Source organism: Notothenia rossii (assembly GCF_949606895.1).
Source record: "Notothenia rossii genome assembly, chromosome: 8".
NCBI lineage: Eukaryota > Metazoa > Chordata > Actinopteri > Perciformes > Nototheniidae > Notothenia > Notothenia rossii.
Genome location: NC_136906.1, coordinates 57,669,176 through 57,696,669, shown reverse-complemented (window position 1 = coordinate 57,696,669; position 27,494 = coordinate 57,669,176). Strand labels below are relative to the sequence as shown.

The 27,494-nt window shown below is 40.0% G+C and overlaps 1 long non-coding RNA gene across 3 annotated transcripts in view; it reads right to left on the bottom strand.

Annotated features, from left to right (window-relative positions):
- LOC307015585 overlaps positions 1 to 27,494 on the bottom strand; it is a 63,581-nt gene that overhangs the window by 17,467 nt on the left and 18,620 nt on the right. For all 3 annotated transcript variants that reach the window (XR_013801602.1, XR_013801603.1, XR_013801604.1), the window contains one exon: positions 15,851 to 15,964. This is a non-coding gene — a long non-coding RNA (uncharacterized lncRNA). The remainder of the gene's footprint in view (positions 1 to 15,850; positions 15,965 to 27,494) is intronic.

The following is a 27,494-nucleotide window of genomic DNA, read 5'->3' as shown; positions in this document are numbered from 1 at the left end:
GGATACAGCGCTGGAGGGCGGGCCATGTTCATTCCCCAAAAAGTTGCCTGTAGCGGCTTCCTTCCTTGCTTTCAATCCAAGCCACTTAGACGTCTTAACAGACATTTCCTTCCATAAGATTTGTTTTACTCACGTTTGGATGACTTGATTGGCCTCCCGTGTTGTGTTGATACTGTGTTTTGCGTCTACTCCAAATAAGAAAATTTACTTTTTACACATTCAACAAATAAAACAGGCCTTTACAATAGTCAAATAAATCAAACAAAAGAGGCAAAACTAAAATAATAAACAACTTAGGTGGTATTTCTTTCTATGTATAAGCTTCTGTAACTTTAATGGCGTCTTTCAGACAGGTTGCGCATCTCTATCTCTTTAGATGCTGGCGCCATGGGAATTGTAGTCCTTTATACGGTATGACTTCACGATTAGATGGCCCTTTTATAAACAAAAATACTGGCTCTAACAGCGCCTAATGCTAAAAGTGGTCTGTCTTTAGGTACAACAATACCTATATCATCCAGGGATCTTTAGAGCAGTGGTTCTCAAAGTGGGGTCCGCGACCCCCCGGGGGTCCGTGGCACTCTGCCAGGGGGTCCGTGAAAAGTTTTCAGATTCATTAATTTAAATTATCATGATATCATTTTTTTTTCATTTCTTTTTTTTTTACAAAAGGCTTCATAGTTCAACAAATAATATTTTATTTTTTTAATCTAAAATAGTTCATAGATTACGTTCTAATCTAACAAATCTATACATTTAAAAATCAAGCGTGTCACTCGTTACCATGGAAACAACAATAACTGGTACGTCAGTCAGAGAGCGCCACTGCTAGCATCATAGAGATATAACACGGCTAGCATACTACGAAGATGGACCGATTTTTAAAACGACAGGTTACGGCCTCAAATGAAGTAAATGAAAAACAAAAAACAAAAGTAAGGAAATACGATGAGGAGTATCTCCAATAAGGATTTATTGAAGTGGAAGGGAAACCGAAATGTCTGATATGCCTGCGGTGTCTTGCCAATGAGGCGATGAAGCCTGCCAAATTGAAGAGGCACCTCGAGACCAAGCATCCAGATTATGTAAAAAAAGACCGGGCTTTTTTTGAGAGGAAGGGCGAGGACTACAGCCAGCAACAACAACGGATGGTTAATGTTACGTCTGTTTCTGCTAAAGAGCAGATGACGAATTTAGGACATGTCTGCTGATATAAAATCACAACTGCTGGAAAGACTGAGAGGGTCTAAATTCGCGGTTCAATTGGATGAGTCCACTGATGTGTCCGGCTCTGCGCGGCTCATCGCACTGGCGCGAGAGGAGAGGGAGAGCCGCAGAAGTGAGACTGACTGAGATTACTTTGAGCAACATGCATGGGAATAAGTTACAATATAATACATTTGTGTATATTTCTCGCTATTCAGATGGTCTGCTGCCTGGTGCTGCTGTTGCGCAATGTGCAGTAGTGTCCTCTTTTCGCACCATGACATTATCAGTTATGAATTTGTTTTTCACTGCTTGAGAAAATGGACTTGTGGCTGAGAGCGTGTGAAAAATGTCAATTGTGTGAGAGTTGGCAGCCCTGTGAACTCGCTTGACATTATTATGTATGAAACTGCCAATCAGATTTATTTACTTATTAATCGAAGGTGCCGAAACGCTGTTCTGGATCGTTCCCGCCCACTTTAAACCATGTGTGTGTGTGTGTGTGTGTGTGTGTGTGTGTGTGTGTGTGTGTGTGTGTGTGTGTGTGTGTGTGTGTGTGTGTGTGTGTGTGTGTGTGTGTGTGTGTGTGTGTGTGTGTGTGTGTGTGTGTGTGTGTGTGTGTGTGGTTATGTGTGTGAGCAACAGAAATGTCAGATACTGTATGTTGCATTTATTGATTTAGTTTGATATGTGTGTCTTCACTTGCAGAGAGAAGCAATCAGCTTCATGGACTGCTTTGCATCACTCCAATAGTGTCCAGAGCTGGCTGCCATTACAAGTAGTGGTTTGGGATTGTAGCAATGCAGTTGCAGTTGTTTTGCAATTTACTTGATATATGTTGCAATGCAGGCATGTGTTCAATTGTTTATAGCCTGCATTTATTTTGTTATTAGACTTTTATAAATCATTTAATTTTAACTAAGAGTGAAACACTTGATGTGTTATCTTTGTGTGTGTGTGTGTGTGTGTGTGTGTGTGTGTGTGTGTGTGTGTGTGTGTGTGTGTGTGTGTGTGTGTGTGTGTGTGGTGTGTGTGTGTTCTGAAATGCACTTCAAATTATCACTTTTCTCTTGATTTCCCTTTGATATTTTGTTTAGGTACAGTATTACTTGCAGCTAATTGATTGATTGTTTTATGGGTATTCTGTGTTGAGATGGTGCAAATATTTTTAATACATATCTAATATATTTCTAATACATTGCTCTTGTGTTCTTCTTTCACATAACTAAGACTATAGAAGTGTAAAAAATAGGCTACATCAGATTATTCCAAGGGACATACATGTCGAGTCAAGTCAATTTTTATTTATATAGCCCAAAATCACAAATCAGAATGAGGGGGTCCTTGGTGTATTCTCTATCTTGTAAGGGGTCCTTGGCTGAAAAACAATTGAGAACCTCTGCTTTAGAGCATGCACACTGTTGCCAACCTTAAGCCCCGCCTCCAATTTGCTGAGTTACGACAGGGCAGAGTCCTGCACGGGTCTGATTTTCAAGACCCGTGCAGGCGCACTTTTGCGGTCACCCGTCGCAGGTACCCGACCCGATGTAGGACTCTGCGACAGGGCCTGGCTCAGTCAAATTAATGGAGAGGGGAAATGACTCGATTCAGCTTTTAGCTCTTTTTACAGCTTTAAGGAGCCAATGACCTTTGTCTTATAAAGTGGTGGGGAGTGCACTTTAGTAAAGAAGGTCAACTATTTGTTAGCAACAACATTAGTAGCCTGAAGAAATAGCTTTTGATGTCTCAAACCTGACTATAAACGTTGCTGTTTGTCATGTTCAGAGAGAGAGAAGGTAGAGCTGTGACAACAAGAAACTGTTTTAAGAATTTGTTAAAGTTTCTAATCGGCAAATGCACATTTTTTTGGTCATTTTAGAATCAGTAGACTAAGAAGGAATCATTTTTAGCTTACTTTACATTTTTAGTACCAGTGCAGTTAGTGCCTATGTGAATGTTTGATTAGAAAAGCGGTTCATTAAGAAGGTTCTTGATGTTTATTTGACCATAATGTTAGCTTTGTAAAACATGTTCGAAGCGACAATACGACCTATTTCTTTATTTGAAAATATAATTTATAATCTTACTCACCTCTATCATGTGATGATATTGTCTTATTGTTACACTGCAGTTTGGTTTTAAGCGTTATTCATTTGGAAATGCAGTTGTTAGTTTTCGCCACAAGGTAGTGAAAACTACGCCTCTTCTTCTGGCGTTCATTTTAGTGACTCGTCGTTAACTGGAACTTGACTTCAGCACTTTGAATTGCCTTGTGTTGAAATGTGCTAAATAAAAAAACTTGCCTTGCCTTAAGTCTACCAAGCACTACGAGTGAAACAAGACAACCGGTGTCTGCCTGTGTCCCTGGCTGCAACACGTACCCCGCTGCTGCAAAGCAAAGCAAAGTGTGCTTTTCTATTTTCCATTCAAAGTTTATTAAAATATAATGTTTCACATGTACAAATTGCACCACTTGAGTCAACAGGAATACACATAGCAAATGTGATCAAGCTGTTCTCGAGATTGTAGATGTTCCCTTGTTCAAATAACCCTTTTTCAAAGCGTTCCTCTTTACTGTTTCAGAAATAATCCTTGATGTGGTTTTGAACATGATACGGCGTTTCATCACGGCAGCATTTAGCTGAGAATCTCTCTGTCGAATTCAGAGCAGTTAAAAGCTGCCCCCCCTTTTTTTCTATTTTGTTCTTTTATATGGACCCAGAATCAGCAGTTCTCTAACAGGGCTGAAATAGAGGGGTATGAGGCATGGCTACAATGGGTGATCTGTTTGGTATTTTGAGCAAAACACTTCATAGACATGTTTTTTATATATTTGTATCTGAGACCTATAATATATGCCTAAAAATAGTATAATACAAGGCTCAACATTATAAATGGCCCACTGGCCCGGAAGCACTATTTAGACACCACCTAACTTTCCACTTGCCCGCTCGGGCCATTAAAAAAGTTGCTTTAAAAAAAATTGACCTGTGGTATTGGTATTTTGACTAGCAATTTAGAATGTTTCGTTTGTTAATGCTACAACATAGTGTTTTGTGAGGCGGTTGTTGTTGTTGGATGAAAAGCAAACAGCTGTCTGCTGCAGAGCGCAGCGCGAGCAAGAGCGTAGCGCGAGCAAGAGCGCGCTCGTTCAATACAGACTATCGCGCCACCTAACCATTCGCCAAAATGTTTTTAATACCAGCGGTAACCGGCCAAGCGCCGGGCAAAAAACAATCTTTAAATAAAAGAATGTCACCGGAAGAGTTAAAAGAGAGTATGAGAAGAAGAGGGAGAGAACAGTTTTTTTTGTCGGCTCTGTACATCAATGCTGACAAGTAAGTGAAGAGTAGAAAATATAAACGTATTCGCTATAGGGAAATGTCCCAGCAGTTTAGGATAATGAAGGTTCTATTCTAGGCTATTACATAGCCATTACATTTCTAACTCCTGATACCAGGAAGACAGAAAGCGCATTATACAAATAATAATATACTCATAATAATGATAATAGCAGACATTTGTTAACAATGACCAAAAAAATCATAATTTTAATAAACCAAATATGAACAATTGAGGAAAATGAGGAAGCACTGATTATTCAAATGTTGTAGTACAAGTAGTAATGTTGTGTTTGCATAAACTATTGCAACAAATGTGTTAATCTTTTTGGACAAATGTTCTTGGGCCAGTGGTTACAATGGTGGGGCCAGTGATAATACAATTCGGACCAGTGGAATTTTATCCTTAATGTCTACCCCTGTAATAGGATACCTCTAGGGCCTGAATCAGCTCAGTCTTTTTCCTTTGTCTGAAGCAGCATGCCGATTCAAATGTGCACTCCTCACCAGTTGACTGTTTGATGCATTCTTTGTAAGTCGTTAATATGTTTTAATCAGTAGTTATTGATGTTAGCTTTGTTTATGCTTACTATGTTAAAGTTACATTTGATTTGATTGTACCCTAGACTTTTGCTCTTCCTGATTGCTGTTTATATTCTAGCCTTAAAATCATCTTTAACTCTGAGTCAGCAAACTCTTGTGAAGGAAATAATTGGTTAAACGGCTCTCATCTCTGGTCCTCATACTTTGACTGGTATGACAAGGCAGAAGCACTTAAGGCAAATCTCAAACCCAGCTAAAAACATTCAAGTTTTCTCAGGCACCATGTCACTGACACAGAGGTTGTAGTTTCACGATTTGGCCACTACGAAAATGTGCCAGCCCACTTTCTGGGGGCTTGATGCTGTTCTGTACAAACCATCTTTCTCTATAAATAAATCAGTGAAATAAGAAAGATTAAGAAGCAGACTGTCTTTTAAAAGGTGTAATGTAATCAGTAAGGGAGTACACACAACTGTGTTGGGATACATTTGGGGGAGTGCTCGCCTCATAAGCTGTTTGACAGCGATGACACAGAGTTGTCCTCCGCTGAGTTATGGCTGGATAAGAGCTGCTCTGTTGGTTGCAACACGATTCCCAGGCACCGGTGCTCCTCCCTACAGGATGCAGAGGTTAACAACGAGTTCATAACGCGACCTTTTGAACGGCTTAGTCAGCACTCACTCCCCCACACTGACCTCCGCTTCCCCCCCTGCCTCCTTCCCTCCTGTCTTGCACTCAGACGGGAGGTTTTCAGGGGCCATCTCTGATCCAAGATGAAACAATGTTGCCACATCCTCCACCATCACTTCCTCTTTGTACTCTTCTTTCAACTTTCCCCAGCTTTTGACCGCCCTGTCCTCTAGTCCGTTTGGCAAATCCTTAATCCTAACACGAGAGAGGAGAGTGGAGCAGGAGTAAAGAATTCAATTGACTTTTTCCAGCTCGCTTCTTCAAAGCAACAGTGCTGATTTCCACCTTTCCCTCTCCATTTCTCTTTCCCTGTCATCCTTGGTTCTGTAAAACTTGTATCCATGTGACCTGCGGCCAAGTAAAGAAGGCCTGCCAAGTCCAGCTGTGCAAGCAGAGCTTCCCGTGGAGTACATTAAAGACATGCAGAGGTCAGCTTTCTTGAACTCTGACCTTGGTGAACCACAATATCTGTTTCTCGTTACTTTGAACTTGCAATATGTATGAGAGGATCATCATTTCTTTTTTTGTTGAGAGATGATGAGCTTTGAACCAGCTGTTTGCTTTGTCTACGGACCACATGGTATAAAAGTATATAACTTTGGTTTCTTCAGACTACTGAACACTATCAATGATGACAGAAGTAATAAACTCCCATCAGGTTTATATCATTGCGCTTTGTTCTTTCATGTTCTCTTGATATTAAAACAATACCAGCATCATCTCATTTTTTGAAAGTAACTCATCACATCTGGCCCCAAGCTGGCCCCGTGAGAGCTGTTACAGGTTATCGCTCCCTGGAAACCACCCTCTACATGTGAGCATACGATGGCCACACTATAAAGATCTTTATATTTTCAAGTCCATAGAGGAAAGAGACAGCATTGTTCCAGCCCTCACCCTGGGGGAGGCATAGGGATCTTTTACACGGTTGTGGTTTTACTGTAAAACATCTCTCTTTCAGAGCTGACTGCATGTCAGACAGCAGGGAAAGCTTGTCTGGGATTTATTGGCAGTTGTGGATCCGCAGATGATGGACGAATGCCCCTCTGGACCTCGGGTCTTGTTAAAGGCAAAGGGCGCAATACCCCTGTTAAAATGGTGTTTATTTCTTTTTGCATGACATTCCTTGTGTCCATTCACTTCAATTTTCTCCTTTTCTGCAGCGGCGTATATGCTCGCCATATGCTCTCGACCTCTTCTTTACAGTACTTTCCATAAGTTTTTTTCTGAATAAGTAGGGTATTCACTGTCAATGGAGGATTTGCCCTTGAAATTGGCTTTACCTGTACGGATACCTTCAGCTATAGGGTGTATTTCTGTGAAAATGGCCTTTTAGGTGATCTTTGCCTCTGTCAAAAACAGTCGATGCGCTAAATGGGATACGGAAGCGCCTTTGCTGAAAAGTTTGGATGAAGTGAACATTTAACTCACATGACTGATCAGCTGTTTCCGTTGTCGGCGACTTCCTGGATATTCCTGTGCATTATAATCACTGCATTCATTTTCTTTGTCGCCTGACAGTATGAAACATGGATAATGTAAGCGGACATTATAGAACTATTAAAACTTTTTTCTTAAAAACTCATTAAAACAACTCTGAAGGAAGACAGTAGAATAAAAAGAATAGGAAAGAAAGTGGGCCAGAAGTCAAAATTATTAATGGTGTTGTAACTGTTTAAAATATGTTCACATTAAAATATTATACAAACATTGAAATGCTGTTTCAGGATGAGAAACATGTTACGATTTACTTTGTTCTTCCTGATATAGCAGCATCAAAAGTGCCTAAAAATGTGGTGTTCACAGAATTAAAACATATCCCTTAAAGAATTCTCTGTAAGCAACAAACTTGAATTTGAATAAGTGACCTGGAGTTTGTTGACGTACCAGTTTTCGTCTCAAAGCATAAAAAGCTTAACGGCAGTGTTTTGCTGTTTTAGGCCTTGCTGTCTCTTTTAAATAATTGTTGACTGATGCTAATAATAACTTCATTTTTAAACATTATCTGTTGTTTTTTTATATATTCTTTTTTGACTTCAACTTTCAACATCCAAACGGTATTTCAGTGAATGTAACAGAGCTTGCAAGAAGAAATGTTCTCTCCCTCAAGAAATACTCCCGGGAAAATGACACAAATCTTTAGAAGTCTCAGTGGGGCCACTCGCAGCGCTAATGCTGGGGACTAATCACCCAGCAGGGGAGACATTTCTGCTAAGTAAAATCAAGGGTAACACACTTTGAAGATGATCATGACTGTGAGTAAAAACACAACGAGGCAGAAGTCATGAAGTACAGTTTTGACATTCACAAATGAACTTAGTTTCAGAAGGGTTCCGAGCTATAAGATGAAGAAAAGATACCAGAAACTGAAAAGGAGACCTCAGAAAAGTACCAGATAAGACTATAGATCTGTGAGCAAAAATGTATCCCATAAATGTTTCAGTATTTTCACCAAGACTGTATCACATGTATTCATGTTCCACACAATTTTCTTCTGAAATCAATACAGGTATGAAGATCAAGACATACTGACTGAGAGTACTGCTATATTTATTTATTGTGTATTTGTTGCATTGCACAAAATGTCCTTGGGAAACATGGAATTTAGCAGTGTGAACAGTGTTAGTGGTCCAGTTGGCCCATGTTGCTACAGATAAGCAAGTTATATAGATAATATCGTGATAATCAGTTCTACGTAGATCAATTAAAATTGGGGAATAAGTTAAGCGTAGCATTGTTTTAAATTATAGTCAAAGCTGCCTTAAATAACATTTTTCAAGTTCATTTGTCGAACTAAAACAACACTGAAACAACCGTATTCAGTATTCTTTAGAACAAAGTCGCCAAGGCGTTAGCAAGAGGTAACAAGTTATTTTGTGTGAGTAACTTTAAGACAGCTCACATTTTTTCTTTAGATGTTGATATTGGTTTACATTAGGGAGCCTTTATGATGTTCCAGGCAGTATTGTTTCTCCACATTTGTGTGAAACTTGCTAACACAGATGTTGGCATGCAAAAACATTAGCACCATAGACTATAGGGCAGGGGTGCCCAAAAGTCGATCGGTCGATCGCGGGGAGATTCCCAGTCGACCGCGAGATGTTTCTAAAAATAGAACAACAGTATTCTGTTTTATCGTTAATGTCCTGTAACATAATCTTCCTGTGCCAGAATAATGCACTTGAACGCATCAAAGCTTTGTGATAGACCGGCGTGACCCCATGTGTCGGGGCGTGGCTGGTGGGCAGTGGGCACTAGTTAGCTGACATTGTCCTTGTCAACAGGAGTGCCAGTCCGCACACACACAAGACCGCAATTCTGGCAGAAGCAAAAAAAAACAAAGTATATAATTTTCACTTCGAGTGGGAGGATGATTATTTTTGTATCTATTCGAATTCAAAGTCCATCTGTCTCATCTGCAATGCGAGCGTGGCTTTATCGAAGAAGGGTAATTTAGGAGCGGCATTTCAAAACAGTGCACAAACGCTACGAGACAGAATTCCCTCCTAATTCTGCCCTACGCTCCCAAAAGGGGATGGACCTGAAAGGACAACTAAATGCACAGCAGTCCATTTTCACCAGGCCCAACAACAAGAGCAAGGCTGCTACCATAGCAATTATCGTGTCAGTCACGTTCTTGTGAAACACATGAAGTCTTTCAAAGACGGCGAAGTTGGGAAAGAAGCATTCCTGGAGGCTGCCGACGCGCTTTTGGGGGACAGTAAAAATAACAGTAGCATTTCAACAGGTTTTTGATATAATAAAAACTCAAGTTAGATACTGTTATTAATCAGCTGTACGTTTTAGTTTGTTTGAACTTATTAATTATTGTACAAATTGTATAAGAATGCAAACATTAAGATCTGTTCTGTTTAAGTTGATTATAGTCTATTATCAATTCAGGTTAAGAAACTAGTGTTGCTTGCATCCTATTTTAAAGACATTTATTTGTATACTCTACTAAAATGCAACAAAAAAAGGGTTTGATTCTATTAATGTTGTCTTTTTTATTGCACTTTGGCAGCAGATTCCTGTGTAGCTTCAGATCTGTGTTGTCTTATTAGTAAGCTTAATGTATACTTTTGTAGCAACACTATTTTTATATAATGGCAAAGAAAGGGTTCAGAGTCTTTTATTTTGTTCCTGTGTCATATGCAGTGTTGGGACTAACGCGTTACAAAGTAACGTTGCAACTACTTTTTTGCGGTAACTAATAGCGTTACTAGTTACCTATTCCCATTAAGTAACGCCGTTATAGTTACTGTGATTTAGATGGGTGCGTTACTGCGTTACATTATGTGATGGAACTGAACCGAATCTCTCTGCGGATGTAACTTACAGGCGAATACAGCGATGTCCTCTCACAGTATCATGGAAAAGTGAAAGTAACCAGAGAGGAGCGATGATTGGTTAACGCAGGGTAACATTTCAGGCTAAGCCAATCAGAGACAGAGTTGGGCGGGTCTTGCCTTATGGGGAAAATACACACACAAACACTTGCTAATGCTAACACACACACACACGGCAACGCTCACCACCAGCACACACACACACAAAATGGCAGATGCAAGTATCAGCGAGACCAGCAGCGCATTTACAACTTGGAGATATAACCACTATTTTCAATTGGTGGGGATAAAGGACGCAAAAAATATTACGGTCAAATGTAAACTGTGTGCAGGACAGAAAGTATTGTCCACATCGAATAACAGCAATGCCAATCTCCTGAAGCACCTAAGTAATGTACACGGGGCTATAAAACTAGTCGCCAAAGACCCCACCGTCTCAACCACCGGCAGTGACCCAGATGGAGAAACACCATCTAAACAGCCAAAGAACGATTATTTCAAATCGCCACATGTCACCCAGAGTCAACTAAATAGATTGCCAGGTATGTTGTTGAGGACATGCTGCCCATCGCAACGGTCGAGTCTGTTGCCTTCAGAGAACTAGTCAGCGAAAAACAACACAAAAACTTGTATTTTTATTGTTCTTATTTTTAAAGTAAAGTAACTTGTTACTAGTTACTTTTACAATTTAGTAACTAATAAAGTAACTAGTTACTTTTTGAGAGCAGTAACTATAACTATTACGAGTTACTTTTTAAAAGTAACTTGCCCAAAACTGGTCATATGTGGCAGCACTCTTCAATGTTTCTTGAAAACATTACCCACTGTAGTATGTGAATACACTCCAACTCTTTATCAACAACACTGTAGTGTAACTTCAGTTAAATACTTGTATGTGTGTAGATTAGAGAGAGGTAAGATAAAGGATCTGCAGTATTTTATGAAGTATTAATCGTACAAAGGTCAGTTTTATACAAGTAGAAGTGTGTATTTACCTGGTAGTAGGCTGTCAGTAATGGCTACGCCTCTGGACTGGTAGATCTCGGCAGACTGGCAACTTTAAAAGTAGGTCTCGGTTCAAAAAAGGTTGGGCACCCCTGCTATAGGGTAAGGGTGTAGCCAACCCAGTCTCACATCTAAACATGTAATAACTACGTTGGTCCACAACTTGGGACGTAATATTTCTACAAAAACGCTGAAATTGTAGGATCCCTACGTTTTTTGCCACCATTCATTTCCAATGGCTGACGTCTATGTCAACTTTCTCTACGCAGAAGAAAAAAAACATGGCCGACGTTTGTTTTATCCTCGGTGGAAAAGGCCTATTTTAAGGTTAGTTTGGCCATTAAAATGCGATTTTATGCAAGAAATATGAGTTCTTATTTCAGATTATTTGTGCAGTAGATGTGCATGATCTTTAGTTTGCTAGTTATTACGAAGATTACTTCAGGAAATTGTGTACAAACAATGTTTTCATTGTTACTAAAGTGGTTGCTAGGGACGCTGCTATCGGTTAAACATTGTGTATGCTCTCAAATTGTAATATTAAAACGTCTTTGCCCTCATTTATTTCTATTGCTGTTAGCGCACAACTCGAACGTAACAGTTTCACAAGAATGCCTCAGGAAATTGTGTACATTCAACGTCTTTTAAGTGTTGCTAATGCTAACAAGCATGTTGTTTAAACATTCTCTCTGATGTTATATTATTTCTGTTATGTTGTGTAACTGTTTAATGGTGTTATCTTTATTGTTAATGCACGCCGCAATAGCGCCTCTGATATTGTGATACGGCTACGCACCCCCTTCCCCGTCAATTTATATTGGGTTGGTCCACAGCACAAACATATTAGTTTAACCAAATCTGCATAAAAAATGTGGCATAGATACGTTATTTTCCCCTGTGCAATTCTAATGGCTAGCGTCACGTGATGTTTAATTTTCTCTGCATGTAAATAATAAAGATGTCGGACACTCGTTTACAGTTTGTGATGCGCATGATTCATGAGGTATTTTTTGTGCACTCAATGGCAGCGCTAAAGGCCTGGCATTTCCTGCGAACCCGGAAGTCATAATAGTCTAATGTTCCACAATAGGAGTCGGAAACAGGCCTCAAGTTCTTAGGTTTAATAGCTCCTTTGGTAGCGTACAAATACAGGTTCATAGGTCACAGGTTACAGGTCGCAGGTTCAACGTCGCTCTCAACTCACACCAGAGGTGGGACCAAGTCATTGTTTTGCAAGTCCAAGTCAAGTCTCAAGTCTTTGCGCTCAAGTCCGAGTCAAGTCTCAAGTCTTTGCGCTCAAGTCCAAGTCAAGTCTCAAGTCAGGATGGGCAAGTTCAAGTCAAGTCCAAGCCCTAAACTTTGACAAAACGAGTCTTGAACAAGTCATTATGTGCTTTTCACCAAATGTAATGACATCGATCAACAGAATAATACTTAATAATCAAACTGCTCTTTATTAGTTGCATTAATAATTTAATAATCCATTTTCTCTCTGCTGGTAAAGTAATGTGTTTTTTTCTATTTTAAGAGGGACTAGTAAGGTAAGCTACCGTGACGGTTTGATTCAGAAGGAGTTTAATGTATAAGATCCCTGATGTTGAGGTGACCAGAATGTTTATTTCCACTGTGTACAACATGTTATAAGGGACCCACAATCTATCTTATGTATACCAATAACTAATTAGTCTAAGCATTTGATTACCATTTTTATCTGACAGAGGTTTAACATATATTGCCATATTTTGAATTATTTTCATGGCTGATGTCAAAATATCTTTACAATTTATAGACCCTCCAGAAAAACACGATCGCAGAATTTACCGCATAATCAGAAAAATGGCGCGGATTTTTAAAAGGCCGCATATTTATCAAAAGGCCGCATAATCCCCGCATATTTCCACACAAAGTTGAGAAAAAGAAAAGTTAACTCGTCTTGACGTGAAGTAGTAATGATGATGACGACGTGACGTCATCAGCTCGCGCATCACAGAAGGTAAACAACACCGTAGAGTGAACGTGTGGAACTCACACTACGAAAATTTCTGCTAAAGACCGGGCAAAGCAGTACCCCGATGTCTTTCACGGAAGTGGGGGGAAACTATTCTGCACCCTGTGCAACTGTGCTTTGGAGCATAAGAGAAAGTCGACGGTGACGACCCACTTTGATTCATTAAAAAAAATCGAAAATGCTTTCTGCTGCTGCGGACAAGAAAGCCAAACAACTCACGTTCACCGAGGCATCGACCTCCAAAACCCTTTCGAGGGCTACAAGAAACGAAGTGAGTAGCCTACAAGATTGAAGCTGGTCAGATAACGAACGAGTAAATGAAAACAGAATGAGGCGGAGAAGTGTGTGTGTGTGTGTGTGTGTGTGTGTGTGTGTGTGTGTGTGTGTGTGTGTGTGTGTGTGTGTGTGTGTGTGTGAGAGAGAGAGAGTCTGATTAAAATAGCCCCATTGCTTTTACAATAAATAAACATTGAATGTGTTTAATTGAATAGGAAAGGGGTTTAACGTTTAGCGTTGTGTGTGAGAGAGAATAAATAATCACATAAAAACCCTGCATGTTTAATCGCATAATCAAGGATTTTAGCCCGCATAATCAAGGATTTTTGCCCGCGTTTTTCTGGAGGGTCTACATTTATTACAGTGGGAAGGACAACACCACAACAGAGGAACAACAGGACTGATCATTGCGCGTGTTGTCAAAACCGTTGTGCTGCTCGACCCTATTTATCTTTTTTAAAGTTTTGTTTTGGTTATATGCCTCCCTTTGCTACTAGTACATACCTACTGAATGTTACTTTGTAATACAAAATACTGTAATTCAACTTCAAAACCTCAAAGCTTTTTGTTTTTATTGTAGGATTGTTTTCCCTTTGCATATTTGTATAATTTCTTCTTCCAATAAAAATTAAATAATTTAAAACCACTTGATGGACATCAACAATATAAATAAATAAAAAACTTCAAATGGGTAAATAGTATTTTTTATTAAAGGAACATCATCAAACAGCAAAGACCATGTTTAAACTGCATGGGTTGTAGGCTAATGGTTTCATTTGCCCAGAAATGAATGGGAAAATGTTTACTTATACCACATTTTCCGATGCATTTTTTGTGGAAATACTACATCCTGCGTTTTGACCCAACACCCTTACAAATAGATGAGGGCAAAGACGTATGCATACCACATTTTTAGAGGCTTATTTGTAAAACTGCTACGTTCGAACTGTTTGCAAACAGCACTCGATAGCAGCGTCCATGGCAACCACCTTAGCAACCATGAAAACGTTGAATGTGTACAATTTCCTGAAGTAATCTTCGTAATAACTAGCAAACTAAAGATCATGCGAATCTACTGCACAAATAATCGGAAATAATAACTCATATTTCTCGTATAAAATTACATCAAAACGCATTTTAATGGCCAAACTAACCTTAAAATAGGCATTTTCCACCGAGAATAAAACGTCGGCAATGTATTTTTTCTGCGGAGAGAAAGTTGAAGATCACGTGACATAGATGCCAGCCATTGCAAAAATGATGAAAAAAAACGTAAGGATCCTACAATTTCAGAGGCGTTTTTGTAGAAATACTACGTCCCAAGTTGTGGACCAACTTAGTTCACGTTTAGATGTGAGACTGGGTTGGTGTAGCTGTCTTTAAAAGTTTACAAAAGGACTACATCTTTAAAAAAAAGTTTTTATTTAAAATTGTACACTGTAAGAAACTGAATGGGACTGTGAGTGGGAAAATGATGCTTTGGTTCTCTAAACATCATATATTTGTTTCTAACATTTGAAGCAGTAGAGTATCTTGAGAAGATGTCAGTGCAAAGGAACTTTAAAGAAGCCGCTGCTTTTTGATATTGAACAGATGGCAATACATAATTTTAACTGCTGTATTAGATAGCCTAAACATTTTCTAGGCCTGCTTTGATGGATTGTAGCTGTCAACATTTTACTGCAGTTTTGCCTCTACATCTGACTGTTATCACTATGAATACAAAACATAGCATTAATCATAGAAAGCAGGGACATAATGCAACCAACAAGGTGTTTAGTGCACAGATTCTTTAATATATATGATACTAACCTTGGAAACAATAAAAGTTGACCTCGCCCCAAGGTCGATTTAAATCCAACAAATTCATATTTAATCAACTGGTATTTACATTACAACTGTGTCATTTTTGTATTCAAATATATGGGTTATATTTACAGTCTAACTTTAATTCAGAGAATTCTAAACAAATTCAGTAAATGCCTTTGCGGGTAAGGATCATCAAGGTGTCAAACCTATATTGCAAATCAGTAGAACCTGCTGAATGTGTTTATTAAGGAAGTTTACATTCTGTCTTTTAGTTAATTTGATAATGTGACTAAAAAGTGCTTTCCCATAACGGTGTCGCATGAATTCAATGCAACAAAGCCAATGATATACAGCATAGTTTATGTTGTACTATTTATTGGACCCGGACCACCTTTGACTGGAAAAAGATTGTTGTTATTGCCTCAGTAGCAATAATGTGCTGGCCTCCTTTTAAGGGGATTACACTTGCAGTCCCATCGATAACCCCGATGTCCATGGATTGAAACCACCCCCCGCGGAGAGCGTTTCTTCCCAAGCGTCACGGTTCTTTCATGTCCACCTCTCCCTTCATTCTACAGTAATCCCATGAGTTATCATCCCCTCTCAGAGGTGAGCTCTCTCACCTTCCTGCTGCAGCGGGCAGCATGTTCCCTTATCCATCAAGGAGGTCCTCTGGCTGGAGCAAGACAGGACTCACTGTGACTCAGTTACATGGCAGACGAGCGAAAACACAGGACCTACAGGGAAGGTAGAAAGTTAGTTGAATACCTTACTCGTTGCATAATCAACAATCCAGTTACAGTATCTGTAATGTTAGGAATGATTTACCATCATAATCTGAGTATAAGACAAACCTGATTATGAGATGACCACAGTTTTCCAAAACCAGTTTTTGAAATATACACCATTATAGTAAAATAATCAAGATAGTGTTGCTAGAGAAGTGTCCCATCTGTGTAAAATTGGAATGTGAAGTACCACCATAAGCATAGTGTACATCCCGCATTATAATAGCTTGTCAAAGTATGTTTTCAAGTGTAACACTCAACATGAACCCTCTTTACAGTCTCCTGTCAAATTTGAAGTGGCCGGAATGATTTTCTCTGGAAGTTAGCATTTTTCCTAATTTGTATAACAGCGCACATTCTTGGCTGCTAGACAACAGTTTACTTTTGCAATAAAACCATCAGGGGATGCTTTTGGCTTAATTTGATCTGTCGGAAACATGTTTCCTTCTTTGCAGCATAACCTCACAATCCGTAAAAAATTAAGCTTCCTAAACATTTGTCGGGGCTGATTTACTTTAAAAAACACACCCTAAACAGACTTAGGAAACCCACTAGCCTAGCAACATTGACAACACTCTCTTAACAAGTGAGCTGACTTTGCAGTAGTGGCCACACTTGGTATTGCACCATCACGCATGAAGGCCCAAAAACACTTTTTAAGTACCCCTAAAGAACTGTACAAAAATTTATAAATGTCTCTGTGATTATAAAAGTACAAAAAAACAAAACTCACTAATCACATACTTACAAATACATATTTAAAAGTCTCAAAATGTAAAGTTTAATGGCATGAATGAGGTATGTGTAGTATTTTGTCCTAGATACTCGTCCAAAGAGCCAGACCGTATTCTCTGCTCAGGTAGACATAACTCAGCTATCATTTTTACATAGCAAAAAATAGTTTTCTGCTAAATGTATGTTTAATATAAAAAGGACCCTTGTTTTGCCTTAATGCAAAGTTAATTTACAAGTTAAATGGAGACAAATACCCAAGGTTTTCCTGGAAGGCCGAAATTGAGAAAAAGACATGGATGCCAGAACTGAACATTTCCCCAAATTACGGTGACAAGAAATCCAAAAGTGCAAACTGGACAGATACAAAATTGGCTGTTTAGGGCAAATACAAAATGTACAAAAGCAATCTAGTATTTAAAAATTGCAAGGCGAAGATTTGCTCTGTTTTATTCTTGGCTTGGCTTCTTGGCGCAGCCTTAACCTTTTTTTGGACTCAGCACCTGGACCAGAAAGACTTTCATGTGTGTTTTCCAAACCTAACCCCTGTTTTTACAAATTGAACACTCAACTGTTTCCTGAAAGCAAGTCAGTTCCTTCAGAGAGTACATTAGCTCAGAACAACTCTGGTTCTATCGGCATCTGTTTCCATGGTACCACTCCGTCTTGTATTTGTTGTTTGCCAGGATCTGATTGAGCCAATTCTGACCCTGAGAATAATTAAAAGTATGGAGGAAAATTATTGAAGTATTGTAAGCATGTAAGGTTACTGCTATTGGGAGTGTGCTTGTAACAAGACAAAGGAACTTCTGCCTTGTGAACATTTTTCACCAATGCCATGCCATGCTGTAAAGGATGTACATTTCACCTCTCTCTCAGTACATTTCACAGCTTGACCTCGCAAATTCAGATAGATGTTCCGCGGTCGTTCTCTATTAAACTTGGGAAAGAAGCAGCATGTGGTGTGGTCTGGCTGAAGGGAAACTGGAGTTCAGACAGTTTTGTTAATTATCTTCCTTTTCCTCAGAGTGGAGACTTCAGTGCCCTGCCCTCGCTCCGGGAAGCTGCGAAGCTGGCCGGAGACTTTCTCTATTAATAGGCTACCTTTAATCCTAGTCCAAGACGGAGAACTCTATACGGTACATGACCACTGGGCGAGTGCCAGCCCTGACTTCATGATACGCCGCAATAATCCCATTTTATTAGGTATACTTTCCAAATTACGCAAACGGCTCCCTCCTGCAGATGGTGAATCACATGTGGTGACTTTGTGTACAAGTTGTCAAGGTTCAGCTCATAAATAAAAGGTAACAAAACCTATGATCAAAGTGAGCCTATTATGATCACTGGTGTCAGCTCATTTAGCATCAGACCATGTTGCATCAGTGCTATTGATAAAATGGCCCCTTGATGAGAGAGGTCAGAAAGGAATAGAATAGATGAATACGGGTACTCATAAATAACTGGTAATCAAAATAACATTGCCTCACATTCAACTGCTATCGTCAACGCCTCCTCCTCTCAGCTAAGACATGGAGAGTCATCATGAATAAAATGTTCTGTGGATTTGCTATCTTAGGTTCAGATCTTATTACCTTATTTTTTGTGCTGAATATTTAATGTCAAGTCACACAGTTTCATTTCCCAATGTCTAAACCCACACAAACTGTCATAACAGACGGGAGCCAGGAAAATACCGTGAGTCAAATACACAGTAGAGAAACAGCGTTTCCAAACAGTGGATTTCAACAGTTTCACTTCTGTAAAAAATGTTTATACGTCATGTTCAGAAAACTATTAGGCATGTTTACTTTTTAAGTTTACGAGGAATTGCAAGCCTTGGTCTGTGTATTTGTGTATTAATACTTAGAGAGAGAGTGATACTCGATGTACGTTAGAATGTTTTAAAAATGGATCAGAAATCTGAGCTTCAAGTGTTTCCATTAGTTGAATGCAATAAAATATTTCCTGTTCAATCATCGTTACAAACAATGAATAACTGTGTTAGAACATTTGCTGTTCATATAGACAAAAGGTACAAGACTGTTGTCGATAAAAATGGATATTGACTACGACTCCCAATGGACATTATGTAAAAGAAATATTATCGATTTCACAGAGTTTAAAATTGTATCATGTCTACTGCTTAAGGTGGGGAGAAGCTAAATATTAAGCCTCAGACTAGTAATACAATCTAAAGCTTAAATAAACTCACTTTTAAATTATTTGTTACATTTTGGATGAATTCAGAAACTATGATGCCATGTTTGTTACAGCTCTGACTTCGTAACAACACTTCCACAAAGCGTATTAATGTACCATTGTCCACCTCTATATATTTATAATATATTAGACCCTCCAGAAAAACGCGATTCTGCGATCGCAGAATTTACCGCATAATCAGCCAAATGGCGCAGATTTCTAAAAGGCCGCATATTTATCAAAAGGCCGCATAATCCCCGCATTTTTCAGCACAAAGTTGAGAGAAAAAAAAGTTAACTCGTCTTGACGTGACGTCATCAGCTCGCGCATCACAGAATGTAAACAACACTGTATAGAGTGAACGTGTGGAGCTCACACGATAGAGAAAACACCAAAATGAAAATATCTAATCCATCTCATTTACCGACGAACATTTCTACTAAAGACCGGGCAAAAAGTGGGGGGAAACTATTCTGCACCCCGTGCAACTGTGTGTTGGAGCATAAGAGAAAATCGACGGTGACGACCCGCTTTGATTCATTCAAACATTCGAAAATGCTTTCTGCTGCTGCGGACAAGAAAGCCAAACAACTCACGTTCACCGAGGCATCAACCTCCAAAACCCTTTCGAGGGCTACAAGAAACGAGGTGAGTAGCCTACAAGATTGAAGCTGCAGATAACGAACGAGTAAATGAATTCTGTTTTCATTTACTCGTTCGTTATCTGCAGCTTCAATCTTGTAGGCTACTCACCTCGTTTCTTGTAGCCCTCGAAAGGGTTTTGGAGGTTGATGCCTCGTGAACGTGAGTTGTTTGGCTTTCTTGTCCGCAGCAGCAGAAAGCATTTTCGAATGTTTGAATGAATCAAAGCGGGTCGTCACCGTCGATTTTCTCTTATGCTCCAACACACAGTTGCACGGGGTGCAGAATAGTTTCCCCCCACTTTTTGCCCGGTCTTTAGTAGAAATGTTCGTCGTTAAATTAGATGGATTAGATATTTTCATTTTGGTGTTTTCTCTATCGTGTGAGCTCCACACGTTCACTCTATACAGTGTTGTTTACATTCTGTGATGCGCGAGCTGATGACGTCACGTCAAGACGAGTTAACTTTTTTTTTTCTCAACTTTGTGTGGAAAAATGCGGGGATTATGCGGCCTTTTGATAAATATGCGGCCTTTTAGAAATCTGCGCCATTTTGCTGATTATGCGGTAAATTCTGCGATCGCAGAATTGCGTTTTTCTGGAGGGTCTATAATATGATTTAAGTACTTGCTGAGTCATTGGCAGCTTTCACACTGTGGATGTCACGATTACCGAAACGTACGCGTTAAGACATTCTCGGTTTCAAAAACGTCCAGTCATTCCGTTCAAGAGGAAAATAAAAAATGGAAATGTATGTTATGCTTATAGATTCCTAGTACACAAGTATGGCTGTGCACCCTTACGGCCTGTCCCTCAACGCGCGCTGCCGTGTGGACGTACCGTTAAAAGGTTTTTTTATTGCTTATTTAATGTCAGTGCTTTTGCATATTGTGTTCTCTGAACACAAAAATTGGTATTTCCACTCAAAATAAAGACAAATATTGTTTTTTAAATTAAAAAAGATGATGTCAAAACTATAGCTAAACTGATACTGTATTTGTGATCACACTTGTATTGATCATATGTATTTGGAATCAGAAGAGATAAATAATAAAAATCAATTAAAGCAAAAAAAAAGGAATAAAATCAACTAAATTAATTTAAAAAAAGCTAAATCTAAAAAGTGAAGCTTATGGTGACAGCCACCCACCTCCTTAAATATAGCTACAAAATAAAACATTACATTGCATTTAGCTGACGCTTTTATCAAAGCGACTTACAATAAGTGCATTCCACCAAGAAGATACAACCTTGAAGAAAACAGAATCATATAAGTACATCAGGTTTCATAGAGCCAAACATTTCAAGTGCTACTCAACTGGCTTTAGATAAGCCAGTTCTTTATTAGTATATAAGTGCGTTGATAGTAAATGTATTGATGGAAATGGAGTCGAAAGAGATGAGTTTTTATTCTGCGTCGGAAGATGTGTAAGCTTTCTGATGTCAATGGGGAGCTCATTCCACCATTTTGGAGCCAGGATAGCAAACCCACGTGTTTTTGCTGATGGGAACTTGATTCCCCCTCGCAGTGCGGGTGCAGCGAACTGTTTGGCTGATGCAGAGCGGAGTGCACGTGCTGGGGTGTATGGTTTAACCATGTCCTGGATGTAGGAAGGGCCAGATCCATTCACAGCATGGTACGCAAGTGCCATTGTCTTGAAGTGGATTCTAGCAGTTACTGGAAGCCAGTGAAGGGAGCGGAGGAGCGGCGTGGTGTGGGAGAATTTAGGAAGGTTGAAGACCAGACGAGCCGCTGCATTCTGGATGAGCTCCAGAGGTCGGGTGGCACATGCAGGTAGACCAGCAAGGAGGAAGTTGCAGTAGTCTAGGCGTGAGATGACGAGAGCCTGGACCAGAACCTGCGTCGCTTACTGGGTCAGCTGGGGACGTATCCTCCTGATGTTGTAAAGCGTGTATCTGCAGCATCGGGTTGTAGCAGCGATGTTTGCAGTGAAGGACAGTTTGTTATCTAGGATCTGAAGTATTATTTGAATTATTTGAAGGATTAAAGTATCGTGTTATGGCAGGAAAGTTCAATCTGGTATATTCATTTTAATGTCACCTTATATAGAATGTGTGTTAAACTTGTGATTTCTGCATTGAGTGACTTCTGCCTAGCAGATACCAAGAAGAGGCCCCTAGGGTCTCTCTGTTAATTATCAATAGTCCTTGCAATCAACAGGGGAATTCCCGGATACATTTTCAGATATAAGGCAGTTAAAGTCTTGTAGAATTAATGATTTATCTCCTATACATCCTGCAGGCCTTGAGACTTGGGTCACCCAGCAGTAAACGAGATAAACGTCCTTTTGAGCTTATCAATAAAATGTATTCATTCCTAGTAAGCTGACTTTGGGGTGAAGGGAAGTTCAGGGAAGCCATTAAGCCACAAGAACAATTAACTTATGTTGGTTGACTGATGCAGTGACTGTCATGGGACGATGGCGTTTGGATATTTACAAATATGGCTTTCATAGAGAAAAACAGGTGGCTGTTGTGTGAAAAGATACATGATAGGATGTTTGTGTGTGTTGAAGATGTTTAGGGGGAATGAGTATGTGTCCTGTCAAAGAGTCCTCTGTCATGACTCCAAATCATTGATTGGGGGATCTGCCTGAGGGCAGAGGGACAAACACACACACACACACACACACACACATACAAACACACACACACACACATACACTGTGAAGCAACAGATGGAATCAACAACTGCAGACTTGGGGTCCCGCCCAGAAGTGAAACCGACCAATGGAACACTACCAACTCACTGGCTAGCTCGCTCAGAAGTGAACTCGCCAATAACAAATAGCTAGGAAGGAGCAAGCGACAAAACTCCTCCCCACCTGTGTATAAATGTTGTGATCATTTTGAAGATCGGCGCTCTTGTTTTTGACTTGCCGTTCCTGAGACATGTCTCACACGGTGGTAGAACCTGAGCCCGGAGTACTCTGCAGAGTGCTTCGTGATTAGGTGATTGGGTGATGTATTGTATGTTTTTGCCATTAAAGCAGATCATTGTTTAACCCTTATCCTGGCTGCTTTGACTTTTCCTTCTTTTAAAACAAACTCATAGAGGAACGGCGCGAAGCAGAGATTCTGCCTCAACAGATCACACCCAGATTCCTTGCAGTCTGAGTCGGGGAAACAACAAAGGGGCCGATGTTGATTGTTAGGTCAAGAGTGGGACAATCTTTTCCCTGAAGAAAAAGCAGTTCAGTCTTGTCAAGGTAGAGCTTGAGGTGGTGAGCGGACATCCACTGAGAGATGGCCTATAGACAAGCAGAGATGCGTGCAACGACCTGGGTTTCTGAACAAATTAGCTTTTTCTGTATTTATCCATAATCTGGATTTGTGTAATTCATTTATACTGAAACATATGGAGCCTAAAATATTTCTGCTGTTGGGCTGGGCTGGTACTCAGCTTTCACCTTGTCTGTGAGTGTGTGCGTGTGCGTGCGTGTGCGTGCGTGTTGTGTCAGTACCAGTCTGATGCCAGCTCCACAGAGTGTCTGGTCTCAGTCCTCCCATTCACCTAAAATGCAAGACAGCACACACACTCACTCACACACTGCTGCTGCTGCTGTGTTAATCCCATTGCTATGTACCACAGGGACCCTCATCAGCCTACCTGTCAGTCCCCTAAAGATCAACTCCCAAGCGGCTAACTGCAAACACGCAGGAGGCCCAGCAGGGAGCCAATACACCCAAAGCTCAGACACCGTCTCCGCTCCGTGGCGTCATCCCCAATCCAAAACTAATGCGCACATTCCACACGCATGTAAGTGCAGCGGGTTCACATGCTTTAGACACATTCCACTGGGTACTTCAACCTTCAAAATCACCTTCAAAAAACCACCGACGTGTCATTTCTCTGTTTGTTTAACATCTCATTCGTTCTGAAATGTCACCCTAATCTAGAAAGGCTCATCGATTGCGTTATCAAGAGAGGGGAAAACAATCTGCGCACACTAAATCTATAATGAATTGGAATCTGACTCCTGCAAGTCAATTCTGAAACACTAGATTGTTTTAAAGTGACCCTATTATGCTTTTTGGAGTTGTACCTTTCCTGTAGTGTAGAATATACATTTTGATGCATGTAAACGGTCTGCAAAGGCCCAAATCCCAAAGTTCCCACACTCCCCCCTTGTCTAAAATGCCTAGATTGTAGTCCTTTGTTTACTACCGCAACATAGTGAAATCACTAAGTAACTCTCTTGCTTCTATTGGATAGCACTCTAACGGCCCGTCCACACAGCGGCATGCGTTGACGCTTCACCGTTCACTTTGAATGGGGAGACGTCACTTTTCGCCAAACTGCATTCTGGGAAGCGACGCGGAGCGTTGCTGGCGTGGCTCGCTGCAAAAGTTGAGCAATGTTCAAATGTTTGACGCCTCGGCAGAAGCGTCAGCCAATTGAATCATATGCCAGTACAAGCTCTAGCCAATCAAACCGCTGCTTGTGTGTCAGGAGCGGGAGATTCATGTGATTGGTTGTTGGTCGAGTTTCAGACACGCCTGCCGGCAAGCGACAGTGCACGCCGCTGTGTGGACGGGTCGTAACACATTGATAGGCTAAGCTGGGTACCTCTAAGCGGCAGACCAATCACAACAGAGCCGACTAGCCAACCAATCAGAGAAGACTGGGCTCTGGTTTCAGACAGAGGGTGAAAAGAGGTGCTGCAGCACAAGCAGTTTGAGAAAAATAAAGACCTTTTTGAACATTAAAGCATGGAGACATGTCCCAGTAGAAGCACAAAATACAATTATGAAACCTGTGCACGAGTATAATAGGGCCCCTTTAATAATAATTTACATGCAATGTGTATAAAGTGTTCCCATTTTATACAAGATTTGTCACTCAATTTCAGTGAAGCAGCCACAGGATTTTGTTGATCTAGTTTAGGCTTCCATTCCAATGAAGAGAAAGTGAAGGCAGCCAATGCATGAGTGCAAATAAATACAGTGTTTTCCCTCCCATTGCAGCTAGTGACAGCGAGAACAAATGGCAGGGATTTCTAAATGCCCCCCCCTTCGTCTCTCTCTTTCTCCCTCTGTCATCCAATCCTCCACTCCCTCCCCCTTTTCCACTCGTCTGCAGATGGCCAACGCCATATTAGATATTTTCTTTTTACACATCAAACCAGAGGTCACAGCTGCAGCGCTCCCAAACCAGCCGCAGATGTGTCGGCACAGTTACCTGACAACCCGTGCAGATGGAACACTTTCTGAGGCACATAAAAAAACACCAAAAAAACAAGTGTTGTTTAGCCAGAAACTACTTTGGCTCCCCCGGGAGGGCCGCTGACATCAGAGAGGCAGAATATAGACTCATTTGCTAAGTTTTGGTACTGTGTTTCCACCTATAGCAGCTGTAGTTTATAAACCAGGCGGGAGGAGGGGGGGAAACAGAGATTTGTAACTGTTTAGACAACATTGTGTAGAATAGACAAGGTCTAGCTTGAATATTAATGGATTAAATGATTTATTTATGCTCGTCTTTGACAGTGCAAAGTGCGCATGCTACCAGGCTTGGTCTACTGAGCACCGAGGGGAGAAGGCCTCGTCAGCATTATGTTTGGTCTGTCAGATAGATTAACATGTTAAAATATGTACATACTAAAAACACTCAGCGATTTACATGATCAGGCCGTCCCAGGGTGCTGCAGCGAAACGTGATTTCTGCAGCGGGGGAACGGAACACTGATTTGTTCTCGAATACACTCCAATAATGAGATTTGCATCCCAATTTTAGCAAACCACCTATTATATTCCGTGGTATGCAAAGGCTGTACGTGACCTAGACTCCATAATGAACTAATTTGAATACGGGCTGTGCCTTAAATCAAAAATGTGTGTTCTTTGATTTGGGAATATCATTTTGCTTGTTTTTTTCATTTAACTTTGCAAAGGAAATTCCTTTGGAGTCCCCCTTTGATTACAGGAATGTGCAAATCAAGAGTCAATTCTTGGATGTGTGATGACACACAGACCATGCTGGATTTACAGTGACATTATTATTTCTGGTTAGGTCATTAAAAATGCATAGATATGCAGTGTGTAAGTCATGATGGAAAACATTCATTTTTTACGAGGGTCTTCATTCACTTTGCAGTGGTAAATCAGTGATGTCGCAGGGGCGTCAATAAATCGAAATGCGTTTGTTTCACTCAATATTGGATGAACATTTTTCAGTAATTAATATAAAAAATATGATGACAGCTAAAACTATATTGACAGAAGGAAGAAGGATTGTGCATATGTTGCTCATAAAGCATCATATGTGCCATGCCATAAGATAGTCATGAGTGTTGATGATTAAGTATATATGGAGCTGCCAAAAATTACATATTTCTGTGTTGAATTTGAATAATATTATGTTATAATAATTAGTAATTATTGTGAATATTACTTTAGTTTTAATATAGGTTGAATTTTGCGCCTTTTGGTGGACAAATTTCACATTCTTCCTTTTTAAGTTGACCATCTTTGAACTGACTAAATCAATTTGTAAACCAAATGGAAGTAAACCAAATTGATTCTGCCTCTATTTCCTTCAAAATAAACGAACTATATAAACATACATTCTTATAATTTTCGACTAAGGATACATATGATTTTCTGGAATTTATGGGACTCAATGAAATAATTGGGTATATTTCTTGATATAGCATTCATCTTCCTATTACATGGTATATATAGGTAAATACAGGTGAATTACAATGCATTACTACATTAAAGAAGGGTTTCAGCAGTTAAGTGTTAATAGCCGTGTCAGTGGGCCCGATTTAAAATGACTAAAGATTAATACTCATTTTTAAGAATCTGAATACCATATGAATTGCAACTTGAAATTGATTAGTGTAAAGAAGCAGACCTGCTCTTGATTTAAAAGCAATTAGCAGAAAAAAAAGAGAACAATAAAATGAGTGGTAAGTTAAAAAAAAGTTAAAACTTCTTTAACATCAGCACAGGCTACCATTAGTAAAGAGGAGAGTTTACACATTTTATATTTTATTTTTCGTTGAGGACTCAAGTCCGCACCATCCAATACTCAGTGGTTGACCAATTACAAAAAGGGTTTATTTTTAAATACGAAAGGGTTAGGGTTGAATCTGAAATGTTTTGTTGGATCTAAAATTAATCAGCAGTTCTAACGTTAATTCCTTTTTGTTTAACTTTTATGTATTTCTGGTCTAGTTACGTGGAGGCCTTTAAAGGTTAATTGAAATATAATTGCTGTTGTAGTTCACAGTAATGATACTTTGGTGTACACATTTAAGCAAACTTTTAAAGTACACAATTTGATACACTTCTTCTCTTGTGCTGTGAATCAGTTCACAGTTCAAATTATAAAGCATGCAAAGCTATTTTTTTAACACTTGTAATTCATTTCGATGTCTTGCATTGAACTTCAAGCCATCTGTTCTCAAAAAGCGACACAGAGAGAAATGCTTAGACACACTGTCATCGATGTCCAATGGAGCCAGACTGGATGTAATTCTTGACCCCAACAATCCCTGAGGGGTGAGGGTTGGAGCCTGGCCTATTGGTGTTTCCTCTCTGCCAGTCAACCCACGCCTCAACTGCCAGGAATAAAGCTCCTACTTGAACTCTGAACCCTGGCTCTGCTCTGCGGCCAGCCCTCTGGAGAATCTTGGTCCTTGTGGTCTGGGGCGGAGACCTTGGTAAAGCAGTGCGTCAGTGAGTGAATCATAAAACAAGCATGCATATATTTGTGTCTTACAGTCTTTATACGTCTGCGGTCAAATGGCACTCCGTTCAGATCTCTTGCTCCTCAGGAGGACATGTTAATCACAACCAGTTTGGTTAACTGGAAATGTGAACCCAGGAAGAAAGGAAGCGCCAAGAAGGCTGGTCCCTTTGATCGGTTGGTGGT